The sequence below is a fragment of the Protopterus annectens genome, chromosome 1.part1, assembly GCF_019279795.1.
Source record: "Protopterus annectens isolate FY-2018-M chromosome 1.part1, PAN1.0, whole genome shotgun sequence".
Taxonomy (NCBI): Eukaryota; Metazoa; Chordata; order Ceratodontiformes; family Protopteridae; genus Protopterus; species Protopterus annectens.
Genome location: NC_056726.1, coordinates 906852089 through 906869154, shown reverse-complemented (window position 1 = coordinate 906869154; position 17066 = coordinate 906852089). Strand labels below are relative to the sequence as shown.

Below are 17066 nucleotides of genomic sequence, written 5' to 3'. Positions count from 1 at the left end.
GTATGGTCCAGGTAGTATCTGAGCTGTGTGTGCACATCTAGTGAGTGCAGAATTCTTTCCCCCTTATTTTGAGGGTTATGGAAAAAGGTGGGCAGATGAATGGCCTGGTTGAAAGTCACATTAGATACCACCCTGAGCATGAAGGAGGGGTTAGTCCTAAGGGAGACCCTGTCTGCATGGAAAATGATGAAATGCTCAATGGCCATCAGTGCCTGAAGTTCTGAAACCCTTCTGGATGAGGTGATAGCTAGTAAGAAAGCAGTCTTCCAGGAGAGGTATTTCAGTTCTGCTGAAGCAGCAGGTTCGAAGGGTGGTAAGGTTAGTTTTTCCAAAACATAATTCAGGTCCCAGGGTGGCATGGGTGGCCTTCTGGGAGGCCTGATATTAGAAGCCCCTCTGAGGAATTGTTTAATCAAAGGATGTGAGAACATGGGCTGGTCTGTATCAAAACGAGTTGAAATGGCTGAGGCGTGGATTTTAACAGAAGAGAAGGACAGGCCACTATTGAGTAACTCCGCCAGATAGTCCAGGATAAGAGGGACAGAAGGCTGTGAGAAATGGGCCCCTCTGGACTGGCTCCAGGGCAGAATCTTTTCCATTTCCCTGCGTAAGAATTTCTGGTGCTAGGCCTTCTGCCTCTGTGATAATGTCTAGGACCTATTTGCTTAACAGGTGCACCTTGCTTGCCTTTAGAGTATAAGCCATGCTGACAGTTTTGAGTCTGCAAGTCTGGGTACAGCCAGCATCCCCTCCCCCTTGAGTCAAGAGGTCTGGGATCAGGGGAAGCTGCCTGGGAGGCTGTGATGTCAGGCTGCGCAGCAAGGGGTACAAATGCTCTCTGGGCCAATCTGGAGCAATGAGGATGGCCTTTGGTCCCTCCTCCCTTATCTTGATCAGTACCTTGGGAATAACAGGCAGAGGAGGGAACGCGTACACAAAGAGAAATTTACAGGGGAAGGTCAAAGCATCCACCTTTCATGCTAGGTGGTGATACTCCTTAGTACAGAATTTCTTTAGCTGGTTGTTGAGGTGCGAAGCAAAGAGATCCACCTCTGGAATTCCCCACTCCTGAGTGACTTGCAAAAAGATCTTTCTGTGGAGCTGCCATTCGTGGGGGTCCAGTAAGTTTCTGCTTAAGTGGTCTGCCAGGGTGTTTTTGATCCCTGGTAGGTACTGGGCTATTAGGTGTAATCACATTGAGGAGGCAGTCAGCCAGAGGTTCATGGCTAGCCTGCATAGAGGGTAAGCTTGGGTCCCTCCCTGTTTGTTGATGTACCACATTACTGTGGTGTTGTCTGTTTTGATAAGGAGAACCCCTGGCCTGAGATGGGGTTGGAAGGATGTCAGTGCCTTTTGTACTACCATCATTTCCTTCTGGTTGATATGTAAGGGGAGGTACTGGGCATCTCAATGACCTTGGGTGCACCTGTCTGTTAGGTGAGCACCCCAAGCAATGTCTGAGGCGTCGGTGATGATGGACTGCTCAGTAGAGCCGAGGATGAAGGGGAGACCCTTGTTCTTGGCACAGGCCCTTGCCCACCAGAGAAACATGGTCCTTATACCGGGGATCAGAGGACTGAGGTATCTTGTTTTAATGCCTCTGCCCACTGATTTGGAGGTAAGTTTGGGTACCCCCTGGGAATTGGGAGTTCGTTGAAAGAGAATTTGTATCCCTGAAAAATTATCTTTAAGACCCACTGGTCCTTTGTTACAGACAGCCAATTTTCTTTGCAGAGGGACAGCCTTCCTCCTAGCTTTTGGTAGGTGAAAGGAGGCAGAGGGGGGAGTGGGAGTCATTGAGAGTTTTTGCTATAGAAGGATGGCTTAGAACTCCCTGCCTTTGGGTGGAAGTGGTCCACTGTTTTGTTCTCTGCTGTCCCTGGGATAGGGGCCTGGGTGGTCTGTCCCTACGGGGCTTACCTTGCCTGTCTGCTAGGTGCAGGAAAAGACCAGTGCTTAGAGGGAAAATTCTTGCTGAACCTAGGAGATTAAACCTGAAAGAAATCTTTTACTGTTTGCATTGATTTTGCTTTATCTTCCATCTTTTTAAGCACCTCTTCTGCTTTTTCTCCAAACAAGCAGTCTTTATCCAAGGGTGCATCAATTAATTTAGACTTGACATGATCAGGGAGAGGTTGTTCCTTCAACCGTACTTGACTCCTAATGACAGATCCAGACACTGCTGCCCTGCTAGAGGCTTCTAGTGCATCATATCCACAGTGTAAAGAGTGTTTTGCCACTTGACAAGTAGAGTGCAGTAAATCTGCTAACTCTTCAGAAATGGCACAGTCAGGAAAGGTAGAAATCATTTGCTTTAATAGTTCCAAAGTGTGTTGCTAATATTTTAACATATGGAACTGACAGCTGAGTGCTCTGACAGCTAAGGTTGCAGAGGTGTAAACTTTTTTACCCAATCTGTCCAGAGCTCTGGTATCCTTGTCAAAAGGAGTAGGATTCTTTGCAGAACTAGCCCTAGCTCCTTTAGGTCCTTGTGTAATGACTTCCGGGTCTGCAGCAGGATTTCTGTACAGGTATTTGTGAGAAACTGGTACTCTGAAATACCTGTCGGGTTTACTGGGAGCAGATGGGAGGGCATCAGGGGTTAAGCTGGATTCATGGAAAACATCATCCACCACTTCTAAGATGGGGGGATGGCCAGGGGTCTGAGCTGAGGCAGGTCTAGAAACTCTCTTAGCCTTTTCTTAGACTAAGGGAAGTCCTGAGATTCCCAGTTGAAATTTTCCCTGAGGGTGTGAAGGGTTTCCCCACAGGAAAGGTCTTCTGGTGGGGAGGCAGAAGGAATGGATTCCTCTGCTTCTGAATCCTCATAAGCAGTCAGATGTTGTTGTCCCTCTTCAAAATCTGAATCAGATTCCTCAGAATCCTGCTCTGTTATTAGTTCAGGAGAAGGGTGTCTTTTCCTTTTAGAAGTTGTGGCCTGACTGCCCCTGATAAGGGGAGATAAGATCCTCTGCCATCTTAAGCATTTGGGCTTGGGGTGGTTGAGCAGGAGTAAGATGGTGGCTAGAGGTAGATTTTCTAGAAGTGGCCCGGCTTCTAGACCTAAGAGTATCCATCGGTCTGAGAGAAATGGTAGTCGGATGAGAAGACGTAGTTTTTTGTCTAGAATCGGTAGTGCAAAAGGCCTCCTCGGAAGCTGGTGCCTGTGTTGCGGCTCCGGACCCAACCAAGGCAGTGACAACCAAAGGCTCAGAAGACGAAGAAGATTTCTGCAGCATAGCAGACTCCGAAAGGGTCTCGCTAAAGGCCTGCGTAGAAATCGTATCGGGCATCAGGGGCTGCGAAAGGGCCTCACTGAATTCCGGAGAACTGACAACCTGCTTAGCGGTAGAGTCGTCAGAAGGCTTAGCCTTGTGTGGTCTGTCTCTAACTTTATCTCTGCGTTTTTTCGGAATTTCCACGTATTGTTGGCTGACAGACACCATATCGGAATGCGAAGACAGAACACGAAAATAACTGTCTACAAGAAGAGCTCTACGGCGAATGGTTCTCGCGTTAAGAGGGCACAGAACCGGCAACAGGGGATGTCGTGGTCTGGGCCTAAACAAGTGACACAGTAAGAATGGAAGTCTCGGTGTGGGATCTGCTTTCCACAGGCGAGACAATTGTTAACTTTTTCAGACATCTGTTAGTGCAAGAAAAAAAGGTCCCCAAATGGGGTAATTAGCTTTAGATGTTTTCAGCTGAAACTCAAAATCTGGTAGCGACTGACCGGCACTCGTGCGAACTGCTTCTGCTACGGGCTCCACGGCAAGAAAGACTGATGTAATGATATCAGCTACCTTGCTTTACAGCACTGACGACCTGACATACGTCTAGAAGCGATAGCAGCTGACACAGAAAAACACCGACTCTGGTATTCAGGCCGGTCGAGGGCTACCACAGCAGGGATAATCCACAGGTGATGACTGCAACAGTGAACACGACACGAAGAACATCTTTACTTGAACTGTCTACTATTACCACATTTTATTTATTTTATTTTACATCTGTTAACAGGATAGTCCACTGGACACAGGTCCATTTTCAGTGGAGGCCCGGGGAGAAAAGCTCCTGACACCACAAGAACATGAAATACAAAATAATACAAAGTTTGCAAAGAAATTAACATTCAAAAATGCTGAGAGTTCTAAATCAGGTACTATGTACAGACGTAATAGGCACAGTTAGTAAAAACAGAGTAATAATACTATAACACTAGATTCATTAGTCTACAAAGATAAACATAATTGTTGGAGAGATGTGTAAAACATCTGCTTCATATCAGAAACAAATACATTTTTATTATGTTGTATGTTTATAATTAATTTTATAACCTAGACGTAACCATATGGTGAGAATAGTATGGTGGAGATCTAACACAGCAGAGGGTCTAACCTGGTGAAGTGCATGAGCATAGCCAGTTATAGATGAGATGCATTTTTAATGATTTTTTTAAACTGGGTGAAGGAAGTAATAGTAGGTATGTGACAGGGTAGAGTGTTCCAGATTTTGGATACATAACAAGAGAAGAGGGAGTCCCCTGCTGTATTATTAGACTTAGTTAATGTGAGAGTAACCTTGTTGCTGGAGCGAAGAGTCCTGTTATTGGTGTAGAGGTGAAGTAGGTTTTGTAATGTAGCGTTTTTTTCTGGTTCATAAAGAATTTTATAGGCCAGAGAGAGTTGCTTACAATGCAGGAGTTGGAAGTTCTAGCCAGTTGAGCTGCTTCAAGGATGAGCAGTAGTGATTTAAATGGGGAGTCTGAGGCAAATCTAGCAATTTTGTTGTAGCAGGAGTCAAGCTTAGCTAGGTCTGTTTTTCTCAGGTTAGTAAAAAAGGGTGAGGCATAGAGGAGGGCAGAAATAAGATTTGTTTGGGCTATTGTAGCTTTTGTTTGTTGGATAAAGAATTGTCTATTTCTATAGAGGGTAGCTAGATTTTTGTGGACTTTCTTGATGGTCTGGGAAATGTGAATATCAAATTTTATATTGTTATCAATCTCTACACCTAGGAGTTTGGTGTGCTCTGTGGGAGAGATAGTAGTTTTGTTACTGGACATGATATTAAAGGAGATAGTTGATGATGTGGACCTAGTAGGTTTAAAGAGCAGAAGTTTGGCTTTAGCAGGGTTTAGAATACGCTGGACATTGGATAGCCATAATCCAACAGAGAGGAAAGATTTTTGAGTTAATGTGTGAAGTTTCTGTACTGAGGAAGCTGCACAAATTAACATTGAATCATCTGGGTATTGGATGACAGATGCCTTGGGAGTGAAAGAGTGGAGCTTATTGGTGTAGAGGATGAACAGTACAGGATGAACAGCAGCAGGCCTACGATGGAACCATGGTGAACACCAAGAGTGACTGGAAGTGGGGGGAGATTTCTTGTTTCCACAGAACTGCTTGCTGACGGCTGGCTAAATAGCTTTGGACCCAAGCTCTGGCGGGTTGAGAGAGTGCTAATTTGGACAGTTCTTTGATAAGAATGTCATGTCTAACCATGTCAAAGGCCTTTGAAAGGTCTAGAAAGGTAGCAGAAACAAAGTGACCATTGTAGCTAAGAGACATTACTGTACTGGAGAAGGACAAGAGGGTGGTGGTGGTACTATGGAAGGGTCAGAAGCCATGCTGAGCGTTTGACAGGAGTTTGTGTGTGTGCAAGTAGTGTATCATTTGGAAGTGTAAGCATTTTTCAAGGATTTTTGCTAGGGGGGATACAATTGTTACAGCTCGGTAGTTTATGAGTTCTGTGGAGTTACCGCCTTTATGCAGGGGGATTATGTGAGATATTTTCCAAATATCAGGGACAATGGCTTCTGAGAGGGATCTATTAAAGAGTATGGTTACAGGATAGGCCACTGTGTTGGCAGCAGTTTTTAGGAATTCCCCTTGTAGTTTGTCAGCAGCCAAAGTAGAGGGCTTTAGTTTTTTTGAGGTAATTTTTTATCCTATCTATAGAGACAGACTGAAATTGGAAGGACCTATTTTTTTGTGTGAGTAGTAGGGGGTTCAGAGGATGGGTGTGTGTGTTGATTTTTCTGTTGGTTGACTAGGGACAGTATTGTCTCAGCAAAGAATTTGTTAAATTGAGTGGCTATGCTGTCTAAGTTGTTAACTAGGGTAGGAGAGGGAGTACCAGTTTTGCCTGGAAGTAGTAATTTATTAATGGCTGCCCAGAATGTTTAAGGGTGATTTTGGTGCTTGATTTGAAGTCTGGAGTAGTAATTCATCTTGTCAAGTTTACTAGTTTCTTAGCTTTATTCCAAAGCTCCTGATAGTTTTGTTTGCAGATGGGGACTTAACAGTATTCCAGTGAACTTGTTCAAGAAAGGTACCCATAAGACCAGCATGGGTACAGGCCAGGTTTCAGGCTGGCTGCAGCAATATGAACCCTCAAGTGACAACATCTTCACAGGGATGGATGAAGGCATTCTTACTGCAAAATTCTTCATGCACCTGACTAGAGCATTTAACATGAAACACTCACAATGTCCTTTACAAAGCTGGATGACTCTGGTGTATCAGGTCCAGCTACATTGCTTAAAAGTCAACTAACTGTAAAAATCATTTAGGATCAGTGACTGTCTCTCACATCCAGCCTGTGTTTGGGTGGGAGCACCCACAGGACTCAGTTTTCAGGTCCTTTTTTCTCTTCTTCATAAATGTCAGGAAGTGGTAAGAATCCACACTCATCTCTATGTGAACTAAACTGTCTCTCAGGGATACTGACTATCTAACAGCAATGCCACTGATAAAATTAAAAGCACAATGCAAATATGATGCACACAAAAGGCCATTTCATAACTTCAAACATGCAAGAACTTCTAGTAAAACCAATAAAAGGTTATAATCACATCACCAATCATAATTCTCTGTAGTGCTTCATCTGCTCCATGTACTACCTGCTAAGGAGAAAAAAAAGAGAAACTGTAGAAGTGCCAAGTTTTTTACCAGGTTTGAAAGCAGGTAAAGCACTTAGCACTGTCAGAGAGACAGCAGAAATCTTTGCTTAAGAATTCTGGACAAATACAAAAACAATGGGTGGGTGAATAAAAAAAATCATAATCAGAGACATATTTTGAATATTACTCTATGTATGTATGCATGTATGTATCTTTCGGCTTTTCCCGGTTAGGGGTCGCTACAGCGGAACTCCGGTCCGCTAATGATTGGCAGTAGATTTTTACATACCGAGTTGCCAGCCCTGACGCTCAACCTTCAACGAAGGTACGCCCGTTCACGCATGTCTCCACACAGAAGACGCTTTAGCTGAGAATTGAACAGGACAACGTCTTACTGTGAGGCAACAACGCTACCACAGCACCACCACCGCAGCTGTTTTGAATATTACTCTAATTTACTTAAAAGTTAATTGAACAGTAGGTTTCGCATAAACATTAATTTTATGAACAATAAGAAGTATGAAACTCAAAGAGTACCATTACTGACTGACTGTAATCCTTAGTGATTTAACAGAAAAAAAAAATAAAAAGATTTTACAAGGAACAGGACACAAATGAGAGGCAAAATCAGGACCAGCTGAGAGATGCAGCAGGTAAATACAAAGTGCCCACTAGCAGCAGGTAAAATAGCATATAAAAGCTGTTAGACACTTCGTTCTACACACTTTTTGTCTATGTGGCAGAGTGAAGTTGTAAATGCTTTTAAACCTTGTTTTTCCTTGCCAAAGGAATGTGTTTATTTTTTTATTGATATTTGGGCATAATCACAATGCTCCTTGCATTATACACTGGCTATGACTGGTGAACTTAAACCTAATTCTTTGTAACACATGCAACTTTAGCTGCTCCCCTGCATTACGAGTTACAAAGAAATAAACATTGAAGGACTGCAAAATGCTTACAGCTTTAAAAGCTGTAATGCACTTAATGCTGCCAAACACGTAGTGACCATTAATAAAGTGCACCTCTCATCAACTACAATGAACATTTTTAAAACTGCTAATCACTTTAATCTGTCACATATCTGTTTTAAGTGTGTTATATTTTCAAAAACTATTAGGTTTCTCCAATGTAGTTCTGTGGTAGATGCTGTCTGTGTGGTAGTGCAAAGATTGGTAATAGAAACTTTGAAAAGAGCATAACATAGAGGATTACTATCAAGTTTGCAATCATAACCAACTTAGTATGTGTCTCAGCCATGGGATGTCATGAAAATTCCCCCGAGAATGAAGCTTGAGAGGTGACTCTATGGCATCCATTTTGAGAAAATATAATAAGGATTATGACCCATGAGACATGATCATAATTCTGGATGGCGCAGTGGTGCAGTGGTAGCGTTGTCACCTCACAGCAAGAGGTTTTCTGGTTCAATTCTCAGTTGGAGTGCCTTCTGTGCGGAGTCTGCATGTCCTCCCTACGTTTGTGTGAGTTTTCTCTGGGTACTCCGGTTTCCTCCCACATTACAAAGACATATGTCTGGAGCATTTCTCCCTAGGCCTCTGCTGAAAATTGGCTTCATTCCAAGTTGGACTTTCCCAGTAAACAAATGTTAAATAAAATAAAATAATAAATATAAAATAAAATTCTATGTACTGCATAGATCTTTATCTTCTCCATGTACTACCAGTTACAGTGGAAAAAGTGTAGGGATGTAGAGTGTTTTCCCAGCTTTCAAATTCTTTGAAAGCTAGTAAAACACTTCCCACTGCCAAACAAAAGACAGGCCAAAACAAATGTCTTTCTGAAGAAAGAATTACTTTAAAACTTGTTATATACTTTATTATGTCAGAAGTCTAGCAAGAGTGGACCAAAGGTGGAAGCTGCCATGGGTGCAAAATGTTAGGGGACATGATCAAGAAATGTAGTCCCCTCACTTTTTTTTTTCTGTACCGGAATTTCTGAATGCCAATATAGAAAGGAGCTTCAGCACTTTGAGTGTGTTAAGCTGATACAACACACCTGCAGAGGTGAGAAGGGCATGGATCTTGGTATCCACTTGCTATAATAAAAGTCAAAGGTCTTTTTTGGCTCTTCTCTTGAAGAGCTGAGGGACATGGATCTGGCAGCAGGAAAAGGAATGGTACAAAGTATTTTTTTTTTTTTTTTGGCTTTTCACTTGAACTAAGATGGTGGGCTGCTATAATAGGGACTTGCACTAGCAGCTAGATAAGCCAGCTATGGCTCAACATAATGCCACACTTTTTTGCTTACATGTGTGGCAAAGTGAAGTATCTATTAGCTTTTAAAACTGTTTTACCTTCTGCTACTGTCTGCTCTTGATCTCTAGAGTGAAACCCTACTTCAAAAGTGTTTAGGAGTTAACAAACTTGTATTTTTACATTTTCCCATTTTTTAGACCTTTAGTCACAGCACTCCATGCACTACAAGGCTGTTATACACCATTCTGACAACACAAAAGTGCACAACAAAGTAACTTTTTTGTTCAGAACATGGTTGCTGTTTTTCATGTACTGCATACAAGGTTATGATTAGATCTTTGATCCTAAACAAATTTTTGTGTGTTCAAGAAATGAATGCCACAAAATCCCCCCCAAAGAGCAAAGCTCAACGGTGAGTCTTCACATCCATTTTAAGAACATATAACAAGGGTTTTGACTGGATATCCACTCATTATCCACTGTACACACTCTGGAAGCTTTAGCTAGAAAAAATGCATGACAGTGTGAGGTATGTAACAGCTTTTAAAATTGTTGGTGAATTGGGCTGAACTTAGCTTTTGATGGCTGTTTGTGTGGCAGTGTTAAGTATGGTAGAGCTTATCAGATTATTGTTATCAATGTAGCTTTGCGGTGAATGCCATCTCCATATTAGAGCAGATTTTTTTTTTTTAAACAGTCAAGTTCATACATGACAACTTAAGTTTATGGCAAACTTGCAAACAGAACAGTTTTTAATTTTCTCCTGACTGTAATAAGTTAATTTTTCTCAAATTTTCTGAGCATAATCAGACCACTTTATTATTACAACACAATAACTACAAAAATTCAAGTACTTTCATTCTACTTCCAACAAACTAATGAGTTCTCGTTAGGAAAACAACGTGTTGTGATAGACTGTCGCAATAAAGCACTTATCTCTTTAACAACCCGTATTATCGCCATTCTTAAAAAGTTCCGGTCTTACTAAAAAGCATTTCAGGTTACATTACTACCGCAACTATTACCTTAGCAAGTGTTAAATTTATACTCCACATCTGACAAAGGGATCCCACTGGTATGTTCACTGATGCTAATTGGTTACAAAATAAACAAAAATGTAAAAGCAAAAAATGTAAAAGCATCTTTACAAAATAAAAGTGCAAAAGCCTCTCACTGTCCATCACTGACCCTTGTTTCTGTAGTTAAATCCCTCATTTCACAGCTAACATGTTGGAAGGCATGTAACCTAACATGTCTTACGATACTGACTACTATATTAACTGCTTAACTGTGAAAACACTTCTCCAGGGATACTTTGGAATTCCACAGCAATCAACTTCTACAAGGGGGAAAAGTGTTAAAAGAAATGCAAAGCTATCATTTCAGAGTTAAGATGGCATGGCCAGTTCTGTAAAAATAACATCAACATTCCAAATGGCGCTCTTGTGTATTATTTACTTACGCTCCAATATAGCTGTGCCAGCTGTTGAAGTCCAAGGCCACCTGCTGCTCTTTATCAATACACAACCAATAACCCTCATGACTCTGAACTCAGGCTACACTAAAGTTGAGAGACAGAGTCAGAAACTCAGTGAAAGGTCAAAAACAGAGTGACCTCACATGACTCAGCTCATTGTGTAGTTAACTTAAAATTTTTCATGATTTGCATATCTGGATTTCTACACAGGTTGTTCTGTTGAACAACTTAAGTGACCTACTTTCAGAGTGAATCTTCAACACACAATACTGCCACATCAGCAAATGAAAAACAAAATTTACACACACACACACACACACACACACACACACACACACACACACACACACACACACACACACACCACATACCCACTTCCATACTCAATGATCAAGCAGTTTGTACACTGAGAAACACAGAATATCCCTAAGTGTGTGTATGTATGTATATATATATATATATATATATATATATATATATATATACACATACATATATATATTATATATATATATATATCTATATATATATCTATATATCTATATATACACACACATACATACATATATATGGTTCCCCTTCAGAAGGTCAAACGGCTGAAATCTTGAAATGCATATGGTCGAGACCATATTCTCAAAATTTCAGAACCTCGACCTTCTGAATGCGGATCGGCATACAGCGCAGAACGGGAGATTTCCCTTTCTGCGTTGTACTGCGATCTCGGAGTTAGAATACATAAGTAGCAGGGGGTGTAGGGTGGCTTGCCCCCTGCAGAAACATTGTTTTGAGTTTCATTGTTATTTCTTTCTTTCCCTTTCAGAAGGTTGAGTTTCTGAAATTCGAGCATATGGCTTCGGCCATATGCATTTCGAGATTTCAATGTATGTATATATGTATATATATATATATATATATATATATATATATATATATATATATACACACACACACACACACACACACACACACACACACACACATGCGGGTCTGTGTTCCTTTATCGAATGTGCACTATATCGAAACCCTTTTACTCGAGCACACAATGTCGAACGCACACACCATCGAAAGAACATAGCAACGAAACTTAAATGATCGACACACTTGCCGTCCTATCATAAAGTTTGCAAGACTATATAAAGTACTTGAAAGTGAAGATGGTGTACTTCGTACCCAACGTCAAAATGGCTGATGTAGAGACATTGCCCCCAGCAGTACTTGGCCAAGTATATGAGACGACATTATCTCAGAGAGGTAAAATGATTTTAGTGTTGGATGGCTACAGCTATAAATTAGAAAAATCCACGAAAGTGAAGAACTACTGGTGTTGTACGCGAAAACTGACAGAGAAATGCAAGGGTCGAGCTATAACAGTATGTGTAACTTCGGGAGAGAAGCTGTTAAAGTCAGTTGAACATGATCACGAAGGGAATCCTGCACAAATTGAGAAGTATGCAGTCTGTTCAAATTTGAAACAGAGAGCCACTTTGTCCTGAGATTCCCCTTGCATCATAGTTGATGATGCAATTGCGTCTAGTTCTCTGGAATATGTGCCTAGTCTGCCTAGCAGACGTGCGCTTGTACAACAAGTTAGAAGAGCTCGCTTGAAAAGTAAAGGTAAACCCACTAAAGCGGGTCTAGCTTTACTGAACGTAGATGTCACGAATTACAAACTGAAAGAAGGGTCATTTATTTATAAAAGAATGAAGGATAAAACCAACAAAACCGTTGTTCTTGTATTTACCACTAAAAGTAATTTGAAGGATCTCACGAAGTCTGAAATGTGGTTAATGGACGGTACATACTTTCTTAGAGGAACTCTGTGCCGTCAATTATACACAATTCATGCCTCAATTCAGTATGGAGTTTACAAAAAGAAGGTTCCTTTAGTATTTTGTTTAATGTCCAAAAGAGTTTTAAAGGCTACAATTATATGTGGCATTGTCTATGTGCTTTGACAGAAGAGCATGAATTAACATGTGATGTACATTACTTGCTTTGTGATTTTGAAGTTGCCGCTATAAAGAGCATACGGAGAAATGTTAGTAATGTGATATGTAAAGGATGTCTCTTTCATTTTGTGAAGAATATATGGAGGAAAGTTCAAAGTATAGGTCTTGGTTCTTTGTACAACACTGTTCTCTCATTTCAACTTTGTATTAAAAAAATGGTTGCTCTAGCATTTTTACCAGAGAGTGAAGTTATTGAAACGTACCAGGAATTGAAGTGTACATTTCCACCTGAAGGTAGAGAAGTACTAAAATACTTCACTGAATGGTTTCTACTGGGTAAACCACGGTCATTTTCAACTAGATCTAGTAGTACAATAAGATTTCCTCCCTTATTCCCTGTGCACTTTTGGAATATTTCTGTACTTAATGATTTATGTTTGCCAAGGACCCAAAATGCTATTGAGGCTTGACATCACCGTTTTAGATGCTTAGCTGGTAAGCATGTGTCAGATATCCACAGTGTGCTGAATGTCATTGTCAGAGAACAGAATCGTGTTGAAGAACTATGATTAAGAATGTGTACAGCTTGCTCTACATCTCCAAAGAAGAGGTGTTTAGTACGCCATGAACAGCAATTCAATTTGATTTTCACTCACAGGGAACAGTATTCTAATTTGCAGTATGTTACAGCGATCGCACATTTGTTGAAGATATAGATTGTAGTGGTACATTACTTCCGGGGACTTATGTTTGCTGTTTAAAGTTTCAGTTGTTTATATTTACACTGGGGTGTGTTTCTACATCCGCTAGGGCTACTTTTGATAATGTGAGCTTTGTTGGTTTGTTCTTTCGATAGTATGTGCGTTCGACAATGTGTATTCGAGTAAACAGGTTTCGATATAGTGCACATTCGATAAAGGAACATAGACCCATACATACATATGTAGACAACAGCTGACAGCAGAAAACCACAAGCCTCTTTGTGCAAAGAAGCCTGCCTCATGGTCTCTGCCAACACCATTCTTGTTTTTCCACTTGTCCCAAGACTTTTAAAAATGATCTACTCTCCTCCACCCATTTCTGTAGTACACTCTAGAACTCCATTACCTGTGTTAATTATAAGGTTTGGTCCTGATTATGCCCCAAATGAACCAGGTTTGATTAGCAGCTAGGCTACTGAAGAAGCTGGCCAGGAAGCCATAGGAGTAAGTGACTGCTGCTACCCTGTATCCCTAGACAGACAGACCCACTGAAAGAATTCCACTTTTAAGAAATCCAATACAACAACTGTACTCGGGGAGCATGAGACCACCAAATGGTGCTCATGCACTCTAGCTGGAAATGCTAGTGTACAGAAGCAAGCATTCACATTGGGTCCACCATAGGAGGCAGTGCACCATGCCCTTTGGCCATCAGATGGGTGGAAATTAGATGCAAAAAAACACATCTCCTACATTCTACTAGGTGATGGCTACAACACCAGCTGTTGTCTCCTTTTTCTAGTATTCCCAGACAGTGGGGATTAGGATGAACCAACAGTCCTGTGAACATATGGGCATAACAGTCATGGGGGAGGGGACTGTGGCCCAAAAGAAAATGTCAAAAAAACTTCTTTAGTACAAGGTATGAAACACTCCCCCCAGTGGCACTCATGGTCTCTGCTGCCATTATAGATTTTGGTATGAGTTTAGCTCCAGCTTACATTTTTCTAATAAGTTTAAATGAAACTCATGTGCTTACCATAATGACAGATCTGCACCCTGAAGTTTCAGTTCTCTGTTGTCTCGGCACCTGTATTTAGCTTCCCTCCTCCTCCTTACCCATGAATTATTGCACATTGCCATCGTAGCCCAGCTGTCACAGTGTAATGCAATCCTTCCCTAAGGAAGGGAATTCTGGAGTGCCTGCAATGTGAGAAGGGCTGCATCCAGCTCTAGAACATTTATGTACAGAGTGGCCTCTGTGTGTGACGAAACACTTGATCACTAACCTCTGACAATGTTTCCTGCTCTCACCTTAGGACTGAGGCATCTGCTGTGACTTTCAATAGGTGTTCACAAAGCAAGCTAGGACTCCCTAGGGGGAGCTTGATATCAATGATCCACAACACGAGATGCCTCTGACACAATTCTGATAGAGCTGGAAATCAGATAAGAGCACTGATTTCAGTGGTCCCCAACTTTTACTGAGGACACACGTGAAAATTCATGTGTGGAGGAATGAACATTTTGGTAGTCATGAGCCACAGTGCTCTGTGGCACACTGCTGCCAGTACCAAGTGAGACCAGTAGATCTTGGATCTTTAGATAGAAGCAGAGAACCTTTCTGCTGACAGACTTACTAGGCAACTGACTGTTTTGCATGAACCTGGGATGCTGAATTGGGTACATCTGGGACTTTATGAAGTTTGCAGTAATTCTGAAGGACTAAAAACAAGAAACAAGAACCACTGGATCCCAAGCTACAGTCAGTTTCTCCATGGTTAAAGCAGATAAGAGTTAGCTTTCCAAATAAGAGAAGATTTTCAATCCTTACAGGCACTGGAATGCTGGAACTGCAGCCATGCACTTTGTGAACAAGCTGGAGGCTGAGTAAAGTCTGAAAGGCAGAGCCTCAATCTAACAATGACTATCTCTCACTCAGAAATGAAGAAACCTCACTGACTCCTTGGCAGTTTTCATATGCAGGTCTAAGTCTTGAAAACCCAAAGAACACAGGATCATAGGAAGATACTAGGCTACTGCCCCTGAGGCCCTTTTAAGCCTAGCCAGGAGTTTAGTCCATGTTTAGACAAATCAGCACCCAAAGCCCCTGTCCAGCAGGGATACAGGGGTGTATTTTCTGTTTCCCATCCAGTTATCCAGGCTGCACTTGAAAAGGGATAATGAGGTACTCTGCTTGACGTGGCGAGGGAGTCTATTCCACAGATGGGGGAGTCTCTAGGACACAAATCTGTCCTGCCAACAAGTCCTACTGAAGTCACAGACCAGGTTGAGGCCGCATGTGTGGGTTACCCCAGTGGAGTTTGACTTGCGGATATGCAGCAGTCCCATCAGGGCAAGGTCTGAGATTGCTTTGTATGCCAGACAGAGGTCACCTCTGAAGAGTCTGTATGAAACTGAGTACAGGGACAGGACTTTCAGCCTATCTGTGTAGGGTAGATGTTTGAGGCCTTGGATTCTTCTGGTGAGGAACCTCTGTGGTATCTCCAGCTGCTGCATGCGCTTTGCGAGGTACATGCCGAAGGGGGGCGTTGTACTCAATAATTGGCCTTATAAGGGAAGAATACAGAGATGTTATGACCTCCTTGTCCCTGGATGAGATACCTTTACTTATGAGGTGGGCCATGTAGAAAGTACAGTTTTGTACCTACCATAAATGTAGATGTTCGAAGATCCACATTGCTGCAGTCCTTACACTTGGGGTAGTCCGCTGTCCTCGGTCGGCCCGAATATCAAAGTATTAGGCTGACGTCGGTCAAGGCGCTTAAGACTGACATCAGGACGTCAGGGTACAAATGCGCATGACCGACGTCATATCCTCAGTCTTTTCTTGCCCCAGATGTCAGAAGACCCTAAACAGAAAGGTCAAAACCAAAAGACAGCAAAAAACAACCAACCACCCTTGCACTAATCATATGAACAATATATACAATATGTACAATATTTACAACCCAAACCACACAACCACCTCTAACAACAGACGGGAAGGAGGGAGGGTAAATTGGACTGCAGCAATGTGGATCTTCGAACATCTACATTTATGGTAGGTACAAAACTGTACTATGTTCTTCATCTCACATTGCTGCAGTCCTTACACTTGGGTAGAATCCCAAAGCAGAGGTAAGGGAGGATGGCAAAACTATAAAGAAGTAGGAGCTGCCAAAATGCCCTGTAAAATAGCAGTGGCAAACCCAGCCCTAGATTTAGAGTAAAGTGGAAGGTGGTAATGCTTAGAGAAAGTATGCACTGAACTCCAAGTAGCTGCCTCCAAAATATCTTTAGTTGCCACCCCCCTTAAAAAAGCTGTAGAAGTGGCAGTAGCTCTAGTGGAATGAGGCCTAATCCCAGGTGGAACCTCCTTACCATGATGGGAATAACAGAAAGCAATACACAACCCAATCCACTTAGAAATAGTTTGTTTTGACACAGGCTTGCCCTGAGAACCCAAAGCAAAAGAAACAAACAACTGCTGAGACTGCCTGAACCCTTTAGTTCTGCTCAAATAATATCGTAACTGCCTGTGTATATCCAAGGTGTGCAAAATCTTTTCCCCTTTATTTTGGGGGTTTGTATAAAAAGTAGGCAAATGAATAGTTTGGTTTAAAGCCACACTAGAAACCACCTTAGGCATAAAGGAAGGATTAGTACGTAAAGATACCCTGTCCTTATGGAAAATTAAGAAAGGCTCAACTGCCATAAGGGCCTGTAATTCAGAAACCCTTCTCGCAGAGGTAATGGCCAACAAAAAAGCAGTCTTCCATGATAAATACTTCAACTCGGCAGTAGCTGCAGGCT

General features: G+C 41.8%; 1 protein-coding gene across 1 annotated transcript in view; it reads right to left on the bottom strand.

Moving 5' to 3' along the window:
* Positions 1-17066, bottom strand: part of SETBP1 (SET binding protein 1) — a 1237816-nt gene that overhangs the window by 299726 nt on the left and 921024 nt on the right. The window lies entirely within an intron of this gene.